General features: G+C 45.3%; 1 long non-coding RNA gene across 1 annotated transcript in view; it reads right to left on the bottom strand.

Annotated features, from left to right (window-relative positions):
- LOC142069482 (uncharacterized) overlaps positions 1 to 26,062 on the bottom strand; it is a 38,598-nt gene extending 12,536 nt beyond the window's left edge. The window contains exon 1 of the long non-coding RNA XR_012665339.1: positions 25,924 to 26,062. This is a non-coding gene — a long non-coding RNA (uncharacterized LOC142069482). The remainder of the gene's footprint in view (positions 1 to 25,923) is intronic.

Raw genomic sequence — 26,062 nt, 5'->3', positions numbered from 1 at the left:
TCCAGCCATTAGAGACATTAGAGAGCAGTCTGCAGAGTTTAATAAAGTTCCGCTTGTTCAAGCTAACCCGTGTTCAGCTTCACACTTTGCTCATGAAAGAAGCATGAGTGGCTACAGCTTGAGCTACAGAGCCATGGCACTGCAGCTGGGAGCTGTAATAACTCATCTCTTCTGAGGATTGGCACAGAAGGGAACTGTGCATTGGAGGGCTGTCTAAGGCCTGGCCTACACCTAAAAAGTAAATCAACCTAGCTACATCACTCAGGGCTGTGAAAAACTTTGCACCATATGTGACCTAGTTAGGTTGGTCTAATCCCCAGTTTAGATGCTGCTAGGTCAGTGGAAGAAGTCTTCCATCAACCGAGGTACTGCCTCTTGGAGAGGTGGATTCACCACAGCAATGGAAAACACCTTTGGTCAATGTCAGAAGCATCTACGCTATAGCGTGACAACTGGAGCACAGTACCTACGCCGCTGTAGAACAGCCATATCCTGAGTTGCAATGCCTTTGGGATGGTGCAGTTTACACACCACTTCCTGTACAGGGCTGTGCCTAAATACGCAACCTGAGCAAAGGTTTGGAGATTGCATTTTCACTCACTTTTCTATGAGGCTTTAACCTCCTGATTCTCTGTCATAATCCTGCTCAGTCCTTGTAACACAAATATGTTCCATAAAAAATGGCTATGGGTCAGCCTTTGTGTGTCTCTCAGGCAGGGCTGGCTCTACAGTTTTTGCCGCCCCAAGCAGTGAAAAAAAACTGCCTCCGCGGAAGGCAAAACGGAGAAGCTGCTGCCGATTTGCCACCGCGGCCGGCGGGACAGAGGGGCTGCCGCCGAATTGCCGGCACTATGGAAACTCTGCCGCCCCTTTCTAACTACTGCCCCAAGCACCTGCTTGGAACGCTGGTGCCTGGAGCCAGCCCTGGTCCTAGGAGCACCCCCAATTATGACCCTGGGATTTAACACCTTTAAAGTAATGAAACTGAAAGGATATTAGAAATCCAGTTTACCTGTCTCTATTTGTGCTGTTTGTTTTCTACTTGCATTTCTCTCAGCTTGGACAATGAAACCTGAGGAAGTCAGTTTCACTCTTAGGCTTTTGGTGCTATTAGCAGTGGTTGACTGGCAAAAGCTGTACAGGGAAAACCAACTTTTCATTGACATTCCAAACACCAGCGTGGGACAATTTCTACTGGTCTGAGGTTTTGTAAAATCTTGGTTTTACACAATCTACATTTGACCCCAAATGTAAAGTTGCGGGTGTCCTTCAATGTCGCCTGCTGCTTTGCCTCTGCCATGAACCACACTGGGAGCCAAAGCCTGCTGCTGGACTCGAGTAGGCACAGAGTGCGATCTGCACAGATCCAGTAGTAGGATCTGGCCCCTAAATTATAGGGGCGGCTAGTGCAAACACCAGAATGATTTCTAGTAGGTACTAGTGATTTGGGACCTAACAGAACTCCTGCTGCACAGTGATATAGAGGCATAACCATGTAGATAGATTTCATAAGAAAATGGAAAACATTTGAAAAAAGATTTAAAAAGAGAATGATGTTTTCAGAAAGCACAATACTCCAGTACAATATCAATATTGTTCGAAGGAAAACAATCCTCTCTGAGGTTATCTACACACATAAAGCCTTGCCTTCAGGAATTCATTTAAATCATAAAGTGTATTCATGTTTGTTCAGAAGCATTTGGCAATTATATACACCAAAATGATTTAATTTCAGAAACGGAAAACCACACTGGGAAACAAAATCCTACCTACTGTATACTTATAGCCTATTAAAATTCATGGACATTAGTCTGTAATAAAGGAAATTGCTTAAGCAATTCTTTTACCAGTTTTAGCCCAGAGATACAAATTATGCAGAATTTCACAATCAGATTGAGTGCAGATGTTTTATAGAAATCACTGACACATTTCCTTAGCGCTTCCATTATAGCTCTGGACATTTAAAAAAAGAAAGGGGTGTAGAAAAATTCCATAGCCTCAAGGCACTGGAACTATTGCTTTCTCGAGTGTTAATTGAGTATAGTGTATATTATAACATTTTAACTATTTGTTTAACACATTTGTGACCGGGGTCCCAGTAGGGGCCAGCTGTGGTCACTCATTTAGGGTGAACTGCAAAGAATGGGGCAGACAAACCCCCCAAAGCTGGTGGATAGTCCAATTCTTAGATTTACCAAGCCAGCATAAAACAGCTTCTTTATTACCTTACTGGTTACTCAGAAGTTCAAACAACACAGTTCCAGTTGTTTAAAGTGATCCAGCCTCAGGCCTCTACCCAGGTACCTAAGTCAATACGATGATTTCTGAAGATCTAATATCGTCATATAAAAGAAAAGGTTCTACCAATCCCAAAGGATCAGTCACGTTACCTCCTGGGTTAATGAATATCCCAGATCTTACCCAAATATATGCTACAGGCAATTCTTATTAACTAAACTAAACTTTATTAAAAAACAAAAGAGAGAGGGAGAGTATGGTTAAAAGATCAATATACATACAGACATAAGAACTAGGGGTCACTCAGTAAAATTAATAGACAGCAGGTTTAAAACAAACAAAAGGAAGTGCTTCTTCACACAACACACAGTCAGCCTGTGGGACTCTTTGCCAGGGGAGGTTGTGAAGGCCAAAACTCTAACAGGGTTCAAAAAAGAACTAGATAAGTTCATGGAGGCTATTAGCCATATTAGGTCAGGGATGCAACACCACGCTCTGAGTGTCCCTAGCCTATGTTTGCTAGAAGCTGAGAGTGGATGACAGGGGATGGGTCACTTGATGATTGCTGTTCTGTTCATTCCCTCTGAAGCAGCTGGCACTGGCCACTGTCAGAAGAGAGGATACTGGGCTTGATGGGCCATTGTTATGACCCAGTGTGGCCATTCTTATGTTCTAAGGTTGCAAATTCAAGCACCTGAAATTAGAAAATGTCAGAATTAAGGCTACCCCTGCAAACTTATTGAGCTCCCCCCTTGTGCCTATGAATTATGATTTGATCTTTAATTATATGATCACATATTACTCCTACAGGACCCATGTCTCATTCACTTCACTGGATGTACTGTGCTCTGGGAATGAATCAGGGTTGTGTATGAAAGAGACTCTTGTCTGTAGGGCCCCTGCCATATTTGTTGCATAGGGTGTGTAGTGAATGAGGCAGGGTATTGCAGGAAGAGAAAGGATGGTCTCATGGTTCAGGCAGTTGAATTGGATTCTATCCCTGCCTCTGTCACAGAGTTCCTGTATGATGCTGGGCAAATCACTTAAACCAAAATTTTCATAGGTGACCACATTGTGTGTTCCTCATATTCTGGCTACCCAACTTGAGATCCCTGGGGTCTGATGTGCAGAAATGCTGAATGCTCAGAGCTGCAAGTGAGGTCAGTGGGAACTCTGCTCTGAACATACGAAGTGCTATAAAATGTTAAACACTGTGGGGGAGGAGGAGGAAGGGGGAAGCTCTGGGTGTGTCACACTGAGCACCCAAAATTAGTTGACACTTTAGACAACTTTGGCTTTAATCTCTGGGCCCTAGTTCCCCAGATATAAAATGAATTTATCTCCACAACACCTTACAAGGATAAATTCATTAATCTTTGGAAAGCACGAAGATACTAAGATGAAAGGACTATAGGAAAGTCCATGAAGAAATTAATAATTCTGTACTCCCTGCAGAGCGTGGATGGTGTGCAGTAACGAAAGCTTGGGGCCACACACTGCAGGACGAGGATAAAAATAAATATTGAATACCTGCTCGTACAGGGAACATCATCCATCCTGTGCACTGAATGAGTTAGGGGCCTGTGGAAAAAAACAGTATGTGATCTTGAGGATGTAATTAAAGACTGTATCACAATGTACATGCCTAAGGGGGCATTTCCTAATTTTCGAGTGCTTGAGCTTGCAATCTCACCATTCTTTAACATAGTTATTTTGGATTACAATAGCAGCCAGAAGACCCAGCTGAGACTAGAGATCCGTTGTGCTAGACACTGGAGAAACACAGGTGGAGCCCTGCACCCATGAGTTAATAATCTAAATAGACAAGACCGACAAAGGCTGGGAGGGAACACAGTGGTGAAGTGGCTTGTCTACAGTAGGACACTGGAAGAGCTGAGACTACAACCCCGGTGTTGTGATTCCCAGTCTAGGGCCCTCTAGGGCTTCACTTTTTACTCATAGTACTGGTCAGGGGTGCTGGAAGAATGTGTATAGTGGGGGTGCTGAGAGCTATTGAACCAAACTGTAAACCCTGTATGTGATGGAAACCACTTCAAGCTAGGGGGTGCTGCAGCACCTCCAGCACCCTTAGTTCCAGCACTATGGTACCTGTGAGATTCTCAGCAGCTCACTCAATATATAGAAAGAGGAAAGCTGAATTAAAAGAACAGGTTTTTACCTTTGTATCCCTGGCAGGAGCAAATCAAATGTCATAAGAGTTCATTACCTGGAAATTGTTTACATAAACCTGCATTTAAGCTTCATTTTACTTTAAATTTTTTACTATTTTCTTTTGTGCTATGTTAACAGTATTGGTCATTCAGGTTTGTGCTTTAAACTAAGTAACAAAGGTTGAATTGCTATAACAAATTCACTCTAAAAAGCATGGAGGAAAAATTCTGTTGCTGACTCTTGCTAAAACAGAGTGCTGTTGGGGGTGGGAAGCAATAAATCTTCTCCTAGAAGAGAGTGAGCACCTGTTTCAGCAGTCAAGCGCTCTATTTATTATGGAAAATCAGTAATGCACATGCGAAAAGCAAAAATGGATGTCTTTATGCAAAAACTCAAAAATAATCTAAAACATGTCCATATGTGGCTAAAGGATTGAGAACATCAGGCCAAAAGGCAAAAATGTATTTTAACAAAAGAATAAAAGAAAAATAATTAAAGAGCAGAAAATCAGGTCATGCATTTGTCATATGCTGTACCAAAGCATAACTTGTGTCATGTGACTTGGTCCCTATAATATTGTAAATCAACTAAGTTCATTTATGTATAATTTGGGTTATTAAAAACAAGAGAAATGTGGAGAATTTTATCATGTTAACCAACTTATGCTGTTTAAGGGTATATCCCAAAGAATGGAGACACCCGAATATATTAATGCCCAGCGAAGAAACCCTTGGGTGTTGGAAGAAGAAAAGATAAACCTATAGATGATAAACTGGTCAATTACATTTCAACCTATTGTGTATGCCTAAATTTGGCCTCCAGGACCTCTCTCCTCCTTTCCCTACTTCACTGATACCTACATTTACCATGACCACTGGCTCCTCCTCAGCACTGCACATCAGCCTGTCCAGATGCCTCAAGAGATCCGCAACCTTCGCCCCCAGCAGGCATTTCACTATGTAGTTCTCCCAGTCATCACAAACTCAACTCTATATTTCTAATGATCGAATCCCCATTACTATTACTGTCCAGGAGAGGTATCCTCAGTTCAAGAGGATACCATGACATCATCTGGAAGGATGGTTCCAATTATGGTTTGATTTAGTTGGGGATTGGTCCTGCTTTGAGCAGGGGGTTGGACTAGATGACCTCCTGAGGTCCCTTCCAACCCTGATATTCCATGATTCTATGGTATTGTTTCCCTCTGCTCCAGTTTGATGTTCTCCTTCCGTAAGAGTTTCATCCGCCTCAACTGCACAGAGGCTGTCAGACTGGGCGTGGGACTGCTCAGCTGTGTCCTGGAAAGTTTCTTCTGTGTACCTCTCTGTCTCCCTTAACTCCTGCAGTTCAGCCACTCTGGTCTCAAAAGCCTGTACTTGGTCTCTGAGGCCCGGGAGCTCTTTGCAACAAATGCACAGATATGGCACCTGCAGGTAATCATACACGCTGCATTCAGTGCAATAAATTGGAGAGCCGCCATTCTGGTGCTGAACTTCTGCCTGCATTCTTTTTACTTCTGCAGCTTTTTTTTCTTTTTTTTTTTGGGGTGGTGGTGGTGGTGGAAGGGTTTATTGCCCAAGTGTACAGCATGTTAATCAGGTATATCTAGCTCTCACATTCACTCTTTCAGTTCTCTCACAAAACTCAGTCTGTTAGCTGCTCCTGTTCACTGGCTCCTCTGGTTGCTTAGGAGCTGGCTTTTTAAACCTCTGTTCTCCCTGAGTAGCCTTGCCCCCTGGTTAAGGTACATGACTAGCCACTGGTTAATCGACATACCTGTTGTTCAAAACAATCATACTCAGTGTTGGGTTCCATATATATTTATTTTACAGTATCTTTGCTGATATTTAATCCTGGCACTGCAATATTTGATAAGTTGGCTGTTGTTCATTTAGTAGGTTAGCTGGAAGACAGCATGTACAAGGAACATCTCTATCTACTTCTGCTACTGGATTTTTCCCTCAGCAATGCAAACCTGCATGGCACCACGCACAGCCTGTTGTTTTGTTAAGGGATATCAATATGTTTGTAGGTGTGATGTTTTTGACATTGCAACTCCAATAGGAGGCCATGCCAATCTGGACCAGACAGAAAAGTTAGCCTCTCCTGCCCTGTGAAGCTTACCAAGTGGCAAGAACCAGCATTAAAGGTAGCCTATAATATGGACTGTGTCATAACTAATTATAAGAAATTTGTGTATTGAAACCTCATTTGTAATGTTAGTCCTCCAAATTTCTGTTTTACTCCTCACGTACATAACATTAAGGGTTACACTCTAATGTCTCTGGGAAGAAGGATAAAGGAGTTTGAGGCGCAAGTGGTCTTCTCATCCATCCTCCCCGTGGAAGGAAAAGGCCCGGGTAGAGACCGTCGAATCGTGGAAGTCAATGAATGCCTACGCAGGTGGTGTCGGAGAGAAGGCTTTGGATTCTTTGACCATGGGATGGTGTTCCAAGAAGGAGGAGTGCTAGGCAGAGACGGGCTCCACCTAACAAAGAGAGGGAAGAGCATCTTCGCAAGCAGGCTGGCTAACCTAGTGAGGAGGGCTTTAAATTAGGTTCACCTGGGGAAGGAGACCAAAGCCCTCAGGTAAGTGGGGAAGTGGGATGCCGGGAGGAAGCAGGAGCGCGCGAGAGAGGGCAGGGCTCCTGCCTCATACTGAGAAAGAGGGACGATCAGCGAGTTATCTCAAGTGCCTATACACAAATGAAAGAAGCCTGGGAAACAAACAGGGAGAACTGGAAGTCCTGGCACAGTCAAGGAATTATGATGTGATTGGAATAACAGAGACCTGCTGGGATAACTCACATGACTGGAGTACTGTCATGGATGGAAATAAACAGTTCAGGAAGGACAGGCAGGGCAAAAAAGGTGGGGGAGTTGCACTGTACGTAAGGGAGCAGTATGGCTGCTCAAAGCTCAAGTATGAAACTGCAGAAAAACCTGAGTGTCTCTGTATTAAGTTTAGAAGTGTGAGCAACAAGGGTGATGTCGTGGTGGGAGTCTGCTATGGACCACTGGACCAGGGGGATGAAGTGGACGAGGCTTTCTTCCGGCAACTCATGGAAGTTACTAGATCGCAGGCCCTGGTTCTCATGGGAGACTTCAATCACCCTGATATCTGCTGGGAGGGCAATACAGCGGTGCACAGACAATCCAGGAAGTTTTTGGAAAGGATAGAGGACAATTTCCTGGTGCAAGTGCTGGAGGAACCAACTCGGGGCAGAGCTCTTCTTGACCTGCTGCTCACAAACCAGGAAGAATTAGTAGGGGAAGCTAAAGTGGATGGGAACCTGGGAGGCAGTGACCATGAGATGGTCGAGTTCAGGATCCTGACACAGGGAAGAAAGGAGAGCAGCAGAATATTGACCCTGGACTTCAGAAAAGCAGACTTTGACTCCCTCAGGGAACTGATGGACAGGATCCCCTGGGAGAATAACATGAGGGGGAAAGGAGTCCAGGAGAGCTGGCTATATTTTAAAGAATCTTTATTGAGGTTACAGGGACAAACCATCCCGATGTGTAGAAAGAATAGTAAATATGGCAGGCGACCAGCTTGGCTTAACAGTGAAATCCTTGCTGATCTTGAACACAAAAAAGAAGCTTACAAGAAGTGGAAGATTGGACAAATGACCAGGGAAGAGTATAAAAATATTGCTCGGGGATGCAGGAGTGAAATCAGGAAGGCCAAATCACATCTGGAGTTGCAGCTAGCAAGAGATGTTAAGAGTAACAAGAAGGGTTTCTTCAGGGATGTTAGCAACAAGAAGAAAGTCAAGGAAAGTGTGGGCCCCTTACTGAATGAGGGAGGCAACCTAGTGACAGAGGATGTGGAAAAAGCTAATGTACTTAATGCTTTTTTTGCCTCTGTCTTCACGAACAATGTCAGCTCCCAGATTACTGCACTGAGCAGCACAGCATGGGGAGGAGGTGACCAGCCCTCTGTGGAGAAAGAAGTGGTTCGGGACTATTTAGAAAAGCTGGATGAGCACAAGTCCATGGGTCTGGATGCGCTGCATCCAAGAGTGCTAAAGGAGTTAGCGGATGTGATTGCAGAGCCATTGGCCATTATCTTTGAAAACTCATGGCGATCCAGGGAAGTCCCGGACGACTGGAGAAAGGCTAATGTAGTGCCCATTTTTAAAAAAGGGAAGAAGGAGGATCCTGGGAACTACAGGCCAGTCAGCCTCACCTCAGTCCCTGGAAAAATCATGGAGCAGGTCCTCAAGGAATCAATTCTGAAGCACTTAGAGGAGAGGAAAGTGATTAGGAACTGTCAGCATGGATTCACCAACGGTAAGTCATGTCTGACTAATGTAATAGCCTTCTATGACAAGATAACTAAATCTGTGGATGAGGGCAAAGCGGTGGACGTGTTGTTCCTTGACTTTCGCAAAGCTTTTGACACGGTCTCCCACAGTATTCTTGCCAGCAAGTTAAAGAAGTATGGGCTGGATGAATGGAATATAAGGTGGATAGAAAGTTGGCTAGATTGTTGGGCTCAATGGGTAGTGATCAATGGCTCCATGTCTAGTTGGCAGCTGGTATCGAGTGGAGTGCCCCAAGGGTCGGTCCTGGGGCCAGTTTTGTTCAATATCTTTATAAATGATCTGGAGGATGGTGTGGATTGCACCCTCAGCAAGTTTGCAGATGACACTAAACTGGAAGGAGAGGTAGATACGCTGGAGGGTAGGGATAGGATACAGAGGGCTCTAGACAAATTAGAGGATTGGGTCAAAAGAAATCTGATGAGGTTCAACAAGGACAAGTGCAGAGTCCTGCACTTAGGACGGAAGAACCCCATGCACCGCTACAGACTAGGGACCGAATGGCTCGGCAGCAGTTCTGCAGAAAAGGACCTAGGGGTTACAGTGGATGAGAAGCTGGATATGAGTCAACAGTGTGCCCTTGTTGCCAAGAAGGCCAATGGCATTTTGGGATGTATATGTAGGGGCATTGCCAGCAGATAGAGGGACGTGATCGTTCCCCTCTATTCGACATTGGTGAGGCCTCATCTGGAGTACTGTGTCCAGTTTTGGGCCCCACACTACAAGAAGGAGGAGGAAAAATTGGAAAACGTCCAGCGGAGGGCAACAAAAATGATTAGGGGACTGGAACACATGACTCATGAGGAGAGGCTGAGGGAACTGGGATTGTTTAGTCTGCGGAAGAGAAGAATGAGGGGGGATCTGATAGCTGCTTTCAACTACCTGAAAGGGGGTTCCAAAGAGGATGGATCTAGACTGTTCTCAGTGGTAGCAGATGACAGAAAAAGGAGTAATGGTCTCAAGTTGCAGTGGGGGAGGTTTAGGTTGGATATTAGGAAAAACTTTTTCACCAGGAGGGTGGTGAAACACTGGAATGCGTTACCTAGGGAGGTGGTGGAATCTCTTCCTTAGATATATTTAAGGTCAGGCTTGACAAAGCCCTGGCTGGGATGATTTAGTTGGGGATTGGTCCTGCTTTGAGCAGGGGGTTGGACTAGATGACCTCCTTAGGTCCCTTCCAACCCTGATATTCTGTGATTCTAATGCCTATTCCACTTTTTAAAAATGAATCCACTATTCAAAGTGAGCCCCAGCATCAGGATAAAGTTGAAAAATACATATTGGGTTTTAACATACATATTGAGCCATTAACCTTAACTTTAAAAACATGCCTTGATCAAAAAGACACTCATATTTTTATGTTAAAAAGAGTAATAGTTTTAATTGTGTTAATTATGTATAGCTGCTTATACAGTTTGCTAAAGCAGTACAAGTCTCACATGAATGCTCTTACATCTACTTCATATATCAATTTGACAAAGGTGCCTGATATTATAATAATCATGGCACCAAGCGGGGGACTGTTATCCAATATATATATGTTAGCCATAGAGCATGATAGTAATATTGTATTATATTCAAAATGTGGGCTGTTAACATTTTTGCTCACTTATGTAAAGAGATATATATCCCACAAGCTGAATGTAGCTTTTGGTATTAGCAAATATAAAACCTGTCAAAAGCAAGATACATAAATGCTTTGCCCTGGTACAAGCTTAAGAGGTGCCTTTATGCCTATTAGTATCTGGAATATAATAAGGAAAGGTACAGAACAAGAAGTTGAGAACTAGCATGAACTGGTGGGTTGGATCTTAGGCGATCTATAAAGTGCTTTAGCTTTTAAACAACCCTACTATACATAGGGGTAATTTTGAGGGTGTATCTTTGAAGTGAACATGCTACAAGATTGGAATGCTTCCTGAAAGGAGGGGTATGTATGTCTCCTTGTCGTATTGTTCCATTTTGTCTTTAGGCAATAAAATGGCTAATTGGTCTTGAACTTTTTAAATATCAAGCCACAAGGGTAGCAATCAATCAGCTATACACTTTTAGCAATAGTCTATATAATTTGGCATAGCATTCATTGACTTCAATGAAACTATGCTAAGTTGCACTAACTGAGGATCTGTCTCCATATTTTTTTATAGTTAGTTTGCATATGGAGATTGATGTGTAGACACTGATAAAACTACAGTGATCCTATTTTTACTTATGGGCTTAAGTAAGAGTTAATCACCTAATATGACAGGTTTCAGAGTAACAGCTGTGTTAGTCTGTATTCGCAAAAAGAAAAGGAGTACTTGTGGCACCTTAGAGACTAATCAGTTTATTTGAGCATGAGCTTTCGTGAGCTACAGCTCACTGCTCATGCTCAAATAAATTGGTTAGTCTCTAAGGTGCCACAAGTACTCCTTTTCTTTTCACCTAATATGCAGTCTTACTCTCGTTCTCCTTTTATCTATTCTTCTTCGAATATTTCCTGTAGCAGTTGGACATGCTGGCATTATAGAAGTCAAACTCTTTAAGTACAAACAAAGTCTTTTTCCAAATTATTTTCCTAGTTCCATGTTTAAAAAGGCACCATAACCAGTTCTTTACAGATAACGGATTGGGCCAGATACTAAGATATTTTAGGGCCAGCACAAAGCTATCCTAAGCCCTGGTCTACACTAGGAGTTGAGGTCAAATTTAGCAGCATTAAATCGATTTAACCTTGCACTCGTCCACACGATGAAGCCCTTTTTTTCGACTTAAAGGGCTCTTAAAATTGATTTCCTTACTCCACCCCTGACAAGGGGATTAGCGCTGAAATCGGCCTTGCTGGGTCAAATGTGGGGTACTGTGGACACAATTAGATGGTATTGGCCTTCGGGAGCTATCCCAGAGTGCTCTATTGTGACCGCTCTGGACAGCACTCTCAACTCAGATGCACTGGCCAGGTAGACAGGAAAAGGCCCACAAACTTTTGAATTTCAATTTCCTGTTTGGCCAGCGTGGCAAGCTGCAGGTGACAATGCAGAGCTCATCAGGAGAGGTGATCATGATGGAGTCCCAGAATCGCAAAAGAGCTCCAGCATGGACCGAACGGGAGGTACGGGATCTGATCGCTGTATGGGGAGAGGAATCCGTGCTATTAGAACTATGTTCCAGTTTTCGAAATGCCAAAACATTTGTCAATATCTCCCAGGGCATGAAAGACAGAGGCCATAACAGGGACCCAAAGAAGTGTCGCGTGAAACTTAATGAGCTGAGGCAAGCCTATGAGAAAACCAGACAGGCCAACGGCCGCTCTGGGTCAGAGCCCAAAACATGCCGCTTCTGTGATGAGCTGCATGCTATTTTAGGGGTTTCAGCCACCACTACCCCAGCCGTGTTGTTTGACTCCTTCAATGGAGATGGAGGCAACACGGAAGCAGGTTTTGGGGAAGAGGAAGATGATGATGATGGTGATTGATGATGAGGTTGTAGATAGCTCACAGCAAGCAAGCAGAGAAACCAGTTTTCCCGAGAGCCAGGAACTGTTTCTGACCCTGGACCTGGAGCCAGTGCCCCCCGAACCCACCCAAGGCTGCCTCCTGGACCTGCCAGGTGGAGAAGGGACCTCTGGTGAGTGTACCTTTTAAAATACTATACGTGGTTTAAAAGCAAGCATGTTTAATGATTAATTTGCCCTGGCATTCGCGGCTCTCCTGGATGTACTCCCAAAGCCTTTGCAAAAGGTTTCTGGGGAGGGCAGCCTTATTCCATCCACCATGGTAGGACACTTTACCACTCCAGGCCAGTAGCATGTACTCGGGAATCATTGTAGAACAAAGCATTGCAGTGTATGTTTGCTGGCGTTCAAACAACATCCATTCTTTATCTCTCTGTGTTATCCTCAGGAGAGTGATATCATTCATGGTCACCTGGTTGAAATAGGGTGCTTTTCTTAAGGGGACATGCAGAGGTGCCCATTCCTGCTGGGCTGTTTGCCTGTGGCTGAACAGAAATGTTTCCCGCTGCTAGCCATGGAGAGGGGTGAGGGGCTAGCCACGTGGTGGGGGAGGCAAAATGCGACTTTGGAACGAAAGCACATGTGCTATGTATGTAATGTTAACAGCAAGGTTTACGGTGAAAGAGTGTACCCATTGTTCTATAAAATGTGCCTTTTTAAATACCACTGTCCCTTTTTTTTCTCCACCAGCTGCATGTGTTTCAAGGATCACAGGATCTTCTCCTTCCCAGAGGCTAGCGATGATTAGAAGGCGAAAAAAAAGCACTCGCTATGAAATGTTCTCTGAGCTCATGCTGTCCTCCCACACTGACAGAGCACAGATGAATGCATGGAGGCAGACAATGTCAGAGTGCAGGAAAGCACAAAATGACCAGGAGGAGAGGTGGCAGGCTGAAGAGAGTAAGTGGTGGGCTGAAGACAGGGCTGAAGCTGAAAGGTGGCAGCAGTGTGATGAGAGGAGGCAGGATTCAATGCTGAGGCTGCTGGAGGATCAAACTAATATGCTCCAGCATATGGTTGAGCTACAGGAAAGGCAGCAGGAGCACAGACCCCTGCTACAGCCCCTGTGTAACCAACCGCCCTCCTCCCCAGGTTCCATAGCCTCCTCACCCAGACACCCAAGAACGCGGTGGGAGGGCCTCCGGCCACCCAGCCACTCCACCCCAGAGGATTGCCCAAGCAACAGGAGGCTGGCATTCAATAAGTTTTAAACATTTAAAGTGTTGTGTGGCCTTGTCCTTCCCTCCTCCACCACCCCTCCTGGTGCTTCTCTCCTCCACCACCCCTTCTGGGCTACTTTGGTAGTTATCCCCCTATTTGTGTGATGAATTAATAAAGAATGTATGAATGTGAAGCAACAATGACTTTATTGCCTCTGCAAGCAGTGATTGAAGGGAGGAAGGAAGGGTGGTTAGCTTACAGGGAAGTAGAGTGAACCAAAGGGCGGGGGTTTTCATCAAGAAGAAACAAACAGAACTTTCACACCGTAGCCTGGCCAGTCATGAAACTGGTTTTCAAAGCTACTCTGATGTGCACTGTGCCCTCCTGTGCTCTTCTAACCGCCCTGGTGTCTGGCTGCGTGTAACCAGCAGCCAGGCAATTTGCCTCAACCTCCCACTCCGCCATAAACGTCTCCCCCTTACTCTTACAGATATTGTGGAGTGCACAGCAAGCAGCAATAACAATGGGAATATTGGTTTTGCTGGGGTCTGAGCGAGTCAGTAAACTGCACCAGCACGCTTTTAAAAGTCCAAATGCACATTCTACCACCATTCTGCACTTGCTCAGCCTGTAGTTGAACAGCTCCTGACTACTGTCCAGGCTGCCTGTGTACGGCTTCATGAACCATGGCATTAAGGGGTAGGCTGGGTCCCCAAGGATAACTATAGGCATTTCAACATCCCCAACGGTTATTTTCTGGTCTGGGAATAAAGTCCCTTCCTGCAGCTTTTGAAACAGACCAGAATTCCTGAAGATGCGAGCATCATGTACCTTTCCTGGCCATCCCACGTTGATGTTGGTGAAACGTCCCTTGTGATCCACCAGTGCTTGCAGCATTATTGAAAAGTACCCCTTGCGGTTTATGTACTCGCCGGCTTGGTTCTTCGGTGCCAAGATAGGGATATGGGTTCTGTCTATGGCCCCACCACAGTTAGGGAATCCCATTGCAGCAAAGCCATTCACTATGACCTGCACATTTCCCAGGGTCACTACCCTTGATATCAGCAGATCTTTGATTGCGTTGGCTACTTGCATCACAGAAGCCCCCACAGTAGATTTGCCCACTCCAAATTGATTCCTGACTGACCGGTAGCTGTCTGGCATTGCAAGCTTCCACAGGGCTATTGCCACTCGCTTCTCAACTGTGAGGGCTGCTCTCATCTTGGTATTCTTGGGCCTCAGGGCAGGGGAAAGCAAGTCACAAAGTTCCATGAAAGTGCCCTTATGCATGCGAAAGTTTCGCAGCCACTGGGAATCATCCCAGACCTGCAACACTATGCGGTCCCACCAGTCTGTGCTTGTTTCCTGAGCCCAGAATCGGCATTCCACCGCATGAACCTGCCCCATTAGCACCATGTTGCCCACATTGCCAGGGCCCCTGCTTTGAGAGAAGTCTGTGTCCATGTCCTCATCACTCTCATCACCGTGCTGATGTCGCCTACTCGCCCAGTATCGCTTTGCCAGGTTCTGGTGCTGCATATACTGATGGATAATGCGTGTGGTGTTTAATATGCTCCTAATTGCCAAAGTGATCTGAGCGGGCTCCATGCTTGCCGTGGTATGGCGTCTGCACAGAAAAAAGGGGCGGAACGATTGTCTGCCATTGCCCTGACGGAGGGAGGGACGACTGACGACATGGCTTACAGGGAATTAAAATCAACAAAGTGGGAGGCTTTGTGAGAAACAGAATTGCCCCCTCAAGGATAAAACTCAAAACCTCAAGGATAGAATTCAAAACTGGGTTTAGCAAGCTGTTGATTTCACGGATGGAAGGAGGAGAAAATGAATACAAAACAAATCCGGTCTATTTCTTGTTTTGAGCCACCTCATCTATCTTTATACATCTTGCTGGCAGTAGACTGTGCAGTACGACCGCTAGCCATCGTCATCTCCTGGGTGCTCGGCAGAAGACGGTGCAGTATGACGACTAGCCATCATCTTCTGCTGGCTGCAGATTTTTAAAAGACAGTGCACTGCCGATAGGACTGAATCGCCATAAGACGAAACTTAAAAGGGAAATGACCTGGCTGAGTCACTCCCATGTTTGCCCAGGCACCCCTGACCTCATCGAGGTCGGTTAAAAGAGCACCCAGGACTACATCAACGATGGCTACCAGTCATACTGCACTGTCTGCTGCCAAAAGGCAATAAACTGCTGTTGTGTAGCAATGCAGTACCGCGTCTGCCAGCACCCAGGAGACATACGGTGACGGTTAGCTGAGCGGGCTCCATGCTTGCCGTGGTATGGCGTCTGCACAGGTAACTCAAGAAAAAAGGCGCAAAACGATTGTCTGCCCTTGTTTTCACGGAAGGAGGGAGGGAAGGGGGGGTCTGACGATATGTACCCAGAACCACCCGCGACAATGTTTTAGCCCCATCAGGCATGGGGATTTCTACCCAGAATTCAAATGGGCGGTGGAGACCGTGGGAACTGTGGGATAGCTACCCACAGTGCAATGCTCCAGAAGTCGATGATTGCCTCGGTACTGTGGACACACTCCGCTGACTACATGCACTTAGAGCATTTGTGTGGGGACACACACAATTGACTGTATAAAAACACTTTCTACAAAACTGACTTCTATAAATGCGACCTAATTTCGTAGTGTAGACATACCCTAAGGCAACTGTAGCTGACACCATAGCAGCTCCAAAACCACCCCCACTTCTGCATGCTAGTGCAGGAGATGGAGCCAAGAACTGGAACCAAGAGTCATCACGAGGGCTCCCATGTGCCCTGGGAATGACTGGCTGCCAAAATGGCCCCTGAGAGCCATTGGCAACAAGTGTAGGTCAGAGCAGCTGATTAACCCAGCTCCAAAGACCGTGCTGGCACTTTTGCAAACTGCACCTGATGATTGTGGGACCCTAGAATTATTTAAAGTGAAGTTGACCTGTCAGTCCTCTTTCATTCAGACAGGTCTCTTCTTCTTCATTCTGTTTGGGAAACTTCCTGAACCAGTTGACCACACTGGCATAAGAGAGGTCATACTTTGAGTACTTAAAAGTCAAATATGTTTCTGAATTACCTTCCTATTTTATTGCTGAACAAGTTTGGAAAAAACAAAGCTTTTTAGACAATAGATCGTCATGTAATAAATATAAAATATTGGTCTAATATAGGCGGGAAACTATAAAGGGTCCACCCAATTTAGGCTTAATCAATTTTTGCCTTTATAAATTTTCAGACAGAATCATTGTCCCATAGTTTCTGATCAGATGTTTCTGACAGAAAATAATAAACAGAGAAAAAGGACAGGTAGGGACCCAAGTTACTGATTTCTGGGTTACTGGGAAGCTCTTCTCCACTTCATGATGGTCTAATATTTTCCAGCTAGGGCTCTTGTTCACTTGGGATTTATACCTTTCCACATTACACATTCATTAGCTTTCTTCCAGTCAACATGGTTTCACATTACACATACTCAATTATACATTTACCCAAACTTTCATAATTTGTTTGTCATTTTCCATTCTATTATGTTGTAAATCATTCACATTACATCAACACAACTCCACATTAAACTAACAAAACATAATATTATTTTCTACCATTCAGCAACTATCTTCATATTTTAATATTATGATTCAGTATATGTGGATCATCTAAGTTATTCATTAACATAACCTTGATTTTTTATTTGAGTAGGAAAGTTCTGGGGAACAACATGACCTTAAATGTCAGCATATTCTTAGTTGTTCCAGAATGGGTTTTCAGGGGACTTTTTTGCTCAAAGTTCAGCACCACACTTGTGAATCCTTAAAAAATGTGTCAGTAATGTTGGCTGTTGCATTTTGAGGTGCTTTATTCAGTTTAGGTCCCAAGTATTTAATTGTTCCCCAACACCTACTATATGTGATTGTCTCCCTCTAGTGCCTTGATCCCAGCAACTACACTGCTGACTACTGTGTTAAAACAAAAGGCATTTTCCTTCAACTTAAGTGGCAGAGAACCGTGGGTTTGGTTCTGCAGCTCTGGAGTTTGAATCCCGCCAGTGGCCAGGGGTCTGTGAGTGCATGTGACCATGGTTCACTACAAAGGCAATGATTTTTTTTCTGCAGAGAATAAGTGGGTTAGGTTTGCTGCTACATACAAAAAAAAGGAGGGTAGGGTTTTTTTTTTAGCACAGAGGGGTATTAACTGCTATTATTTGTATTATGGTAATACCTAGAGGACCCAGGCAAGATCAGAGCCCCTTATGTTTGGCACTGTACTGACGCATAGTAAGAAAGAGTCCCTGCCTTGAAGAGCTTGCAATCCAAGTAGACAAAAGAGATATAGAGTGGGAGGGGAAACAGAGGCAGAGAAAGGCGAAGTGACTTGCCTAAGTCACAAGGAAGCCAGTGATAGTCAGTGATGGGACCCAGGTCTTCTGAGTCCCAGTCTAGTGCCCCACCCACTGGACCACACACAGGCTAGAGATGGTCTGGATTCCCATTTCAGCATGTCTATCTATGACAGGGAGGGAAATTTCCCATGTTCCATAGAATGCAAAGAAGTAAAGGTTTTCTTTATTTTCCTTTATTCTCTCATTTTCCTTTTCTTTTTTTTTTTTAATTTCAGAGAGGGCAACCTGGATGGAGAGTGAACCCACATTTTGCACCTCTTTCCCCGCTCCATATCTATTCTTTCATTCCATGTTCTCTTTTTCTCTCTTCTTACTTGTTTCTTGCTGCAGCCCTGCACAAAGAGCTGTGTTTGGTTTAGGAAAACAATCCAAAATGGAAGACAGTCCATTTATAAATGAGTTGCTCCCTTAGGAAGGGTTATGCTAATTAGGGGGATGTCTAGGGCCTGATAGCTAGCTAGAAAGGCTAGTAAAGCAAGCAAATTCTGTCCTTGTTGACAGTTATTCAGGGTATTTCTGGACAACATAGGAGCTGGAGAGACCTAGGATGAGCAAAGCCATTTATCAGTGCATACTTACAGTCTGTCTTACTGTCCCAGTTGCTATTTTTACTCACTCTTCCTTTCTCTCTGTAAACACCTTCAGTATTACAAAATAACACAAGTGCTGCGTGTAACACTCAGAATCTGCTGGGCAGGGCTGCTGGTTACCATCTTCCACTCCACATCGAACAAAGCAATGTCATTCTAGTATGTAGATAATTGCTTTTGATGATGCTACAGTTCAAGTTACTGTGTCTGATTTTCTTCTTTGTTGCAGCAGCCTAAATCTCTACTTAATGAATACTGATGAGTTAGTCACTGGAAAGCACCTTTGGTCAAAAAGCTTGCATTAGTCTGAATTCACAGTATGTCTAGACATAATGAATCTGCCAGTCTTTAGCTTGAAGATGGAAGATTGAGTGTTCTAATGTAATGTTGACTTTGTTCAGATGGGTGCAGGGGGAGGGGTAACATTATTATACAGAGGTGTCTAGTTTCTTCTCAGTATACATATATAACTTCTGTTAGTGAGAACAAAATTTCCAGGCATGCATCAGTAGATCCAATTAACAGTGTTTTATACATCTGGAACATTCCTCCTTCATTTTTATGGTAATCAGAATAAAACTCTCCCTTCCAGAAGAAAAATCAGAAGGTCATATAAAAATGACAGTTTTCTTTATCAAGTTACCTGTTGTATTGCATTTCAGCTGTCCCTAATAGCAGTTTAAACACAATTAATTTTAGAAAAATGATTCTGTTTATGCAGCTTATTAAGACAAACAGGATTAAATGTTGCTGTCATTTACAATGATGTAAATCCAGAATACTTTGCTGGTCACACACCAGTATAAATGAAAACAGATGTTTAAAATTCTTACCAAAAGTCCATTTTATTGCCTCAGTTCTGCCCTTTTGAAGCACCTCAGATCTGCAGATCTCTGTACACGCTCAGGGTAGAAGAACATCTAAAGTGAATAATTTGTGTCTAGCCAACTATGGAAAGGGTCATCAGAGCCACAAACCTCTCAAACATACTCAGTGTTTAACACAGATTTAGGCCCATACACTGATCTTTAATTTCTTATTTTCTCTTGCAGTGCACCTTGTTTTGTGCCCAGGCAATTAGCTGTATCCCTAGTCATTTCTTCAACAAGACAACTAGGCATAATTGGGAATGGTACCATCTGAAATTTACCTGGTGTCTGTTCTGAGACTTGTTAACTGGGGAGGATCATCTCTACAGAGATTTGCTCGAGATGTAGGGAGGGAAGCATTTTCTTGTTCCATATTCTTAAATGCAACATCATCCTGCAGTTCATAAAAGCTGAATGCGTACCAAAAAATGGAGGACAAAATGAGTTTTTAACACCCAGTGTCTTCTGTGGAATCTTATCAAAGAAACTAGGCGTGATCCAATGGGTTTCCAACAATGTCATGGAAAACCCTGTACATGAGACTGAGGATCATTATTTCTCTTGGACAAGTAAAGAGCCACTTTCCAAAACCTGTAGTTAGGCAGCCTCCGTATTGGTTACACATCTACAGAAGCTCGCACACATGTTGCACTGTATGCAAGGGGTGTGCACGTATGGCTGTAAAGTACATTCTGTTTTAGCGCCCCTATTCTTCTTTGTATCCAAATAGCAATAGACAGATTTATACATTTTGGTTAAATCTCCCAAGTTGAGTCAAATGGTTTCTTTTTGGAGGTGTGCTGCTGGAGTTTACTTATGCTCCCTTGACACTTTTGTTACTTTTCTCTGAGCTCTCTCCAGTTTGTCTATATCTTTCTGGGAATGTGGTGCCCCAAACTGAATACATTAGTACAGGGGTGTGTGTATCAGGACAGTAGAAAGAGGGCCCATTAGCTCCAGGCTCCATGACTTTTCATAGATTCATATATTCCAGGGCAAGAAGAGATGACTGTGATCAGGGCCGGCCTTAGGGAAAATGGCACCCTGGGCAAACTTTTATTTTGGAGACCCCCATCGCCCCTAGCCCCCCCGGGCTCCCCCCTACCCCATAACCTCTGGGTCCCACTGCCTCCCCCAGTGTTTAATTTGTATTGAAAGAGATGCCAGAGCTCAGCCCTGGCACAAATTAAGCACTCTCAGGGTGGCCTGATGCTGGTGGGTGCTGGCCGGGAGCCCAGCTCTGAAGGCAACACCACCGCCAGCAGCGGTGCAGAAGGAAGGGTGTCATGGTTGATGGTGTACTGCCACTCTTACTTCTACACATCTGCTGTGGCTGGTGGTGCCTAGTGCTCGGCATGTGGCTCAAGGCGGCCTTCGCACTGTCACACAGGGGCTGCATCTTGCCAGAACCCACAGCAGCCCTCTGGCTACTCCTGGCTCGACAGGGGTGCCATTTCAGAGTTTGGTGGGGAGAGGGGAAGGCAACTTTAGACATGATTACAGGGGTTACTTAGGCACCTGAAAACTGAAATATCTTGACATGTGATATTGTGTCTTAGTGGTTTTTGCAGTATTGTTGTAGTCATGTTGGTACCAGGATATCAAAGCCACAAGGTGGGTGAGATAATATCTTCAATTGGACCAACTTTGGTTGGTGAAAGAGACAAGCTTTTGAACCCCTCAGAGCTCTTCTCCAGGTCTGAGGAGCTCAAAAACTTGTCTCTTTCACCAACCAAAGTTGGCCCAAACAAAGATATTACCTCACCCACCTTGTCTCTCTGTTTGTGTTTTAACAGCTTTAAAGCTTGAACTCTTTGAATCTCAACTTCTACTATCATTAAAAAATTGTCTGGGCAGGGGGGCAGAGCCTATCCCCACTAGAGTTATGTCCCAGTTTAAGGGCCTGAAACTGTAAGTCACAATCACACATTGTCCTTACACTAACAGTAGGAATCCCATTGACTTCCTGAGGATGAACGCGGTTTGCAGGATATGGGATTAGTCAGAGATGGAAGGAAAGAAAGGAGTTTATTTATTCTTCATGCATAAGGCCATACCAAATTTAGGGTCCATTTTGATCAATTTCACGGTCATAGGATTTAAAAATAGTAAATTTCATGATTTCAGCTATTTAAATCTGAAATTTCATGGTGTCGTAATTGTAGGGGTCCTGACCCAAAAAGGAGTTGTTGTGTGTGTGTGTGGGGGGTCACACAGTTATTGTAGGAAGGGTTGCGGTACTGCTCCCCTTACTTCTGCGCTGCTTCTGGCGGTGGTGCTGCCTTCAGAGCTGGGCAGCTGGAGAGCGGTGGCTGCTGGCCAGAAGCCCAGCTCTGAAGGCAGAACTGCCATTAGCAGCAGTGCAGAAGTAAGGAGGACATGGTATGGTATGGCCACCCTTACTTCTGTGCTGCTGCCTGCAGAGCTGGGCCCTCAGTCAGCAGCTGCCACTCTCCGGCCACCTAGGGCTGAAGGTAGCAGTGCGGCAGTAAGGGTGGCAAAACCGTGACCCCCCTTAAAATAACCTTGCGACCCCCCCTGCAACTCCCTCTTGGATCAGGACTCCCAATTTGAGAAACACTGGTCTCCCCCAGTATACTTCCCCAGCCTCCCCTTGCCCCAGGGAATTTCAGTATACTGCTAAGTACAACTCGTGGACTGGAAACAGAAACAGTTACAAGCAGAAAGCCTGAGAGTGGGGATAGGCAATCAGGAATTGAAAGAAAACGGAGATGGGTTTCAAGGAGGTCACAGCAAGCAGGCAGGCACCACCCACGTAATAGTTAATCTGCCATTAGAACTATAGAACCACTGTGTTGGGACCATCCCTGTGACAGGGCAGAGCGCAGTAAGTCTGCGTGCTACTCCCCATGGGTGGTGGGTATAATAGGCCAGGGGAGGCTGCCACGTCCATTGGACCCCCGGTTGTAGGGTTTGGCCAGTGAAGTTTTTGCTTTATTATGCCCCATGCAGGCTCTGGGGTGGCTGAGGAAGTGGTATGTGCTATTCAGCTTCCTGGGTTCATCAGTAATCTCCCTGGACTCCAGAGAGATTACTGAGGAACCCAGGAAGCTGAGTAGCAAATACCGCCTCCTCAGCTGCCCCGGAACCTGCATGGGGCATAGCAAAAGCATCTTTGGGCAGAGACGCTTTTCCCTGGAGTGGCTTGGGGTCTGGGGAGGAGAAGTGTGGCTGTGGCTGGCTCAGGGCACCTCCGGGCAGGTGTGTGTGTGTGTGTGTGGGGGGGGGGGGCGGGAGAGGCTCAGGGCTTTGGCCAGCCCGGGGCTCCTCTGACCGAGGGGTGGGGTCGCTTGGGGCTTATCCAGGCACAGTGGGGAGGCTTGTGGCTCTGGCTGTGGAGGGAGGGGACAGGATGTCTCAGGGCTATGGCCGCGAGGGGCGTGGGCAGAAGGGGTGGAGCCAGGGGCTAGCATCCCCGAAGGGGTGCTCCACCTACCGCCCAGGCTACTCCGCTACCCACTGTGGCCCTCACTCCCACTCCTGTTCGGATGCGGGGGAGACGCGTGGGGGGAGCTGATCTCACACCCATTTATCTCCTGTGCACCCAACTGCCTGACTGGGGGAGGCAGCCCATGGGACCAAGTGAGTGAAGCTCTGAGCCAGGGAGCAGGGAGGACCCTTACCAGCTGATGGGGGGAGGGGCAAAATTTAAGGGTTCCCCCCAATGCCCACCCTCATCAAGAAGCCTCCCCCTTACTCTCAGTTCCCCTGTGGGAAAGCAGCTGTTCCTCCACTACCCCTCCTTGCGGAGCTGAAGCAGCAGCCCTTCCCTACTGCACCCAGCTATTTGGTGCAGGTGCTGTTTGTTTGCCTCTGTGCAGGGGAGGGGGAGAGTGCTCAGCAAGCAAACCCTTGCAGAAAACTGGGGGGAGGGGGTTAGTTAACCTGCATGCCCTGCCATGTGTCACCTCTCTGCAGGGAAGGGATGGGATGGGAGCAAGCTGCAGCACCCCTGGTTAGCGCGGTGCTCACCTGTGCGGAGCTAAGTGTGTGCTCCTGTCAGCGGTGCTGGGGGAAAGAGCGAGCCCTTTCCTGGACAAGTGGGGTAGACACTTGGGGGACGTTAGTGCAGCAGGCCCATCCCCACCACAACTGAGACAGCAGGGAGGCTTGCCCTGGTCAAAGGCCAGCCCTGACTGTCCAGTGATTCTCAACCCACGGCCCAGTCAGCACACAGCTGCGACCCAAGTAGATGTACAGATAGGATATCTATTGTGTGGATGCAGCCCACATAACACCTAGAGAGCTGCTTATGTGGCCCACAGTGGTAAATAGGTTGAGAACCATTGACCTACTCTGAACACAGGCTTTAGAACTTCACCAAAATAATTCCTAAAGCATATCTTTCAGACAAACATCCAAGCTTGATTTAAATATGTGTTAATGATGGGGACTCCACCATGACCCTTGGTAAATTGTTCCAATGTTCCATGGCCCACAATAGCCTTTCCCTTCTTTGCTGCAACATTACAGTCTCATGTCTAATTTGCTGCCTACACTCACCACTAGTTCCTCTCAATCTCACTATTTCCCAGTTTTCCCCCTCCCATTGAGCATCTCTTTTTCACATTATTTTTCCCTCAGATGTATTAACCTGCATTTTTCCAGGCTGAATCTCATTTTATTTCCTTCCACGTTTCTGTTCTCACTAGGTCCCTTTGTGTTATTCCTTTGCCCTGGTGGGTATTTGCAACTTGTCCCAATATAATAACATCTGTGAGGTTCATTAACATGCTGCTTACTTCCTCTTCCAGATCATAATCAAGATGTTAAAGAAGACTGGACCAATCCCTACACTATCTCGCTGGACAGCTGCCTGGTACACTCTTCCAAACGTTAGAAAAACATGTTGTAGCTCTAAGGGCAGAATTCATCACCCAGCAGTTAAGTTCAAAGTGGGACTGGCACATAAATAGTAGCTATGTTGCTCTGACAGAGTCCTCTAGCGTAACAAATATTCATTCATTCTAAAGCCATTAAATACATGGAAGTTGCCAAAGATGATATACACACTTTTTCCTTTAGTTCATCATAATCAAAAACTCCAGGGAGTTTGCTCACCTTGTGAGGCCTGAATAAAGATTTAATCCATTTCACCCTAAGCGTGGCACAAAAAGGACATTTCTGAACATAATATTGCAGCCCTGAAGACTGCAAAAATACTTTTTTGATAGGCACTTATTCTGCACCCTTCAGCAATTGTTGAGGCTAGACTCAAACCTAAGCTCATGACCTTTACTGATTTCAGTGGAAGTTTGGAGTCTGAATACCTTTGAGGCTCTGACCTAAGGGTATAGTTACGCAGCTCGAGGCAGTGAGCCTCCCAGCCCAGATTGACAGACTCAGACTTGTGGGGCTCACACTACCATGCTAAAAAATGTCTGTATAGACATTGAGGGTTGGGCTGAAGCTTGTACTCTGAGGCCTACGGCGGGTGCGTGGGCTTCAGAGCCCAAGCACAACTTAAAAGTGCTGTCTACACAGTTATTTTTAGCTTGTTAGCGTGAGACCCATGAACCTGAATCTGTCGACTTGGGCACGGAGGCTTGCGGCCATGAGGTGCCACTGGCTTTGCAGATGTACCCTCAGTGACTTGTGCAAAGTCACACAGGACACTTGTGACAGAGCAGGAAACCAATGCCTAGGCAAGGGCCCTAATCACTGGACCAGCCTTCCTCTTTTCTTAGTGTCTATATGTAATTATGAATTGTAGCCCCCGATAAGACATAATGCTGCAACTGACTTCAGGCCTGTAAGATATTTAGCTTCGCCAAACAAGGCTTCAGGCTGAGGAATAGGTTGTTCACTAGTTGACTAATGAATAACCTTGTAAAAGATGTGTCAATTGCTAATGTTTCAGAAATTCAGTGTAATCAGTGTATCAGTTAACACCGCAAAATGGCTGTAGTAACATCTTGGGGAATCCTAAATTAACCACGAGTTGCTATGGTAACTATCCAACATAAACGTTTGTCAGTAAAAAAATGAACTAGTGAAGTAGCCTATGGAAAATGGGGTATCTCTAAATTACTGGGGTGTGGAAGAACAGATAAGGAAAAAGGGGTTGGAACCCTTACGCATATGGATGAGCCTGAGGGGGTTTAAGTGTAATCAGGGTCAAAGGTGTTGCCCAGCCTGCGTGTGGAGGGAAACACATGCGGAGATGCTAGGATGACAACCACTGGTGGTGATGACAATGAAGATGCTGATGAGGAAGAGAATGACTAACACTCCAGGGTTTCCCAGCAGGTGATCTGAGTGATGCCAGTCATAGGGCTAACCACTTTGCACTCCCTATCTACTGTTGTATTTCATTGCTTGTGAAATTGTTTATCTGCTTAGTGGATTTGTTAATAAAGGGACGTGTAATAAATTGCAATTGTTTCTCATGTGCTCCTTGGGTCTCTCATTCTAATGCTATTGGTAACAATATTCCTGATGCTGTTGCCCGCCGGAGACAGAACCCTTATTGACCATTGCCATCTAAGATTAATCAATCCATCAATAAGGCTACCGAGTGAAAACTTGTGCACACAATATTGAAGGTTGAGACCTTTTTTAAGTGCCTGAATAAGACCCAGGGTTGGGATGGGAGTATTTTAGTCATACTACATATTACATACTACATACTACATATCCTACCCCTTCCTAGTCATTGTGTCCTGATGGCATTTCTTAGCATGTTCCATTTGAAGAATCTCCACCCAAAATGTAGGTTTCTGTATTCTAGCAGCCTTTTCAGTCTTTATTGTTCAGTTCTGGGCCTGGTTGTCCACAAACG

Source organism: Caretta caretta, chromosome 1, assembly GCF_965140235.1.
Source record: "Caretta caretta isolate rCarCar2 chromosome 1, rCarCar1.hap1, whole genome shotgun sequence".
In the NCBI taxonomy this organism is placed as follows: domain Eukaryota; kingdom Metazoa; phylum Chordata; order Testudines; family Cheloniidae; genus Caretta; species Caretta caretta.
Note: the sequence above shows the minus strand (reverse complement) of the source record. Positions and strands in the feature narration are given on the sequence as shown.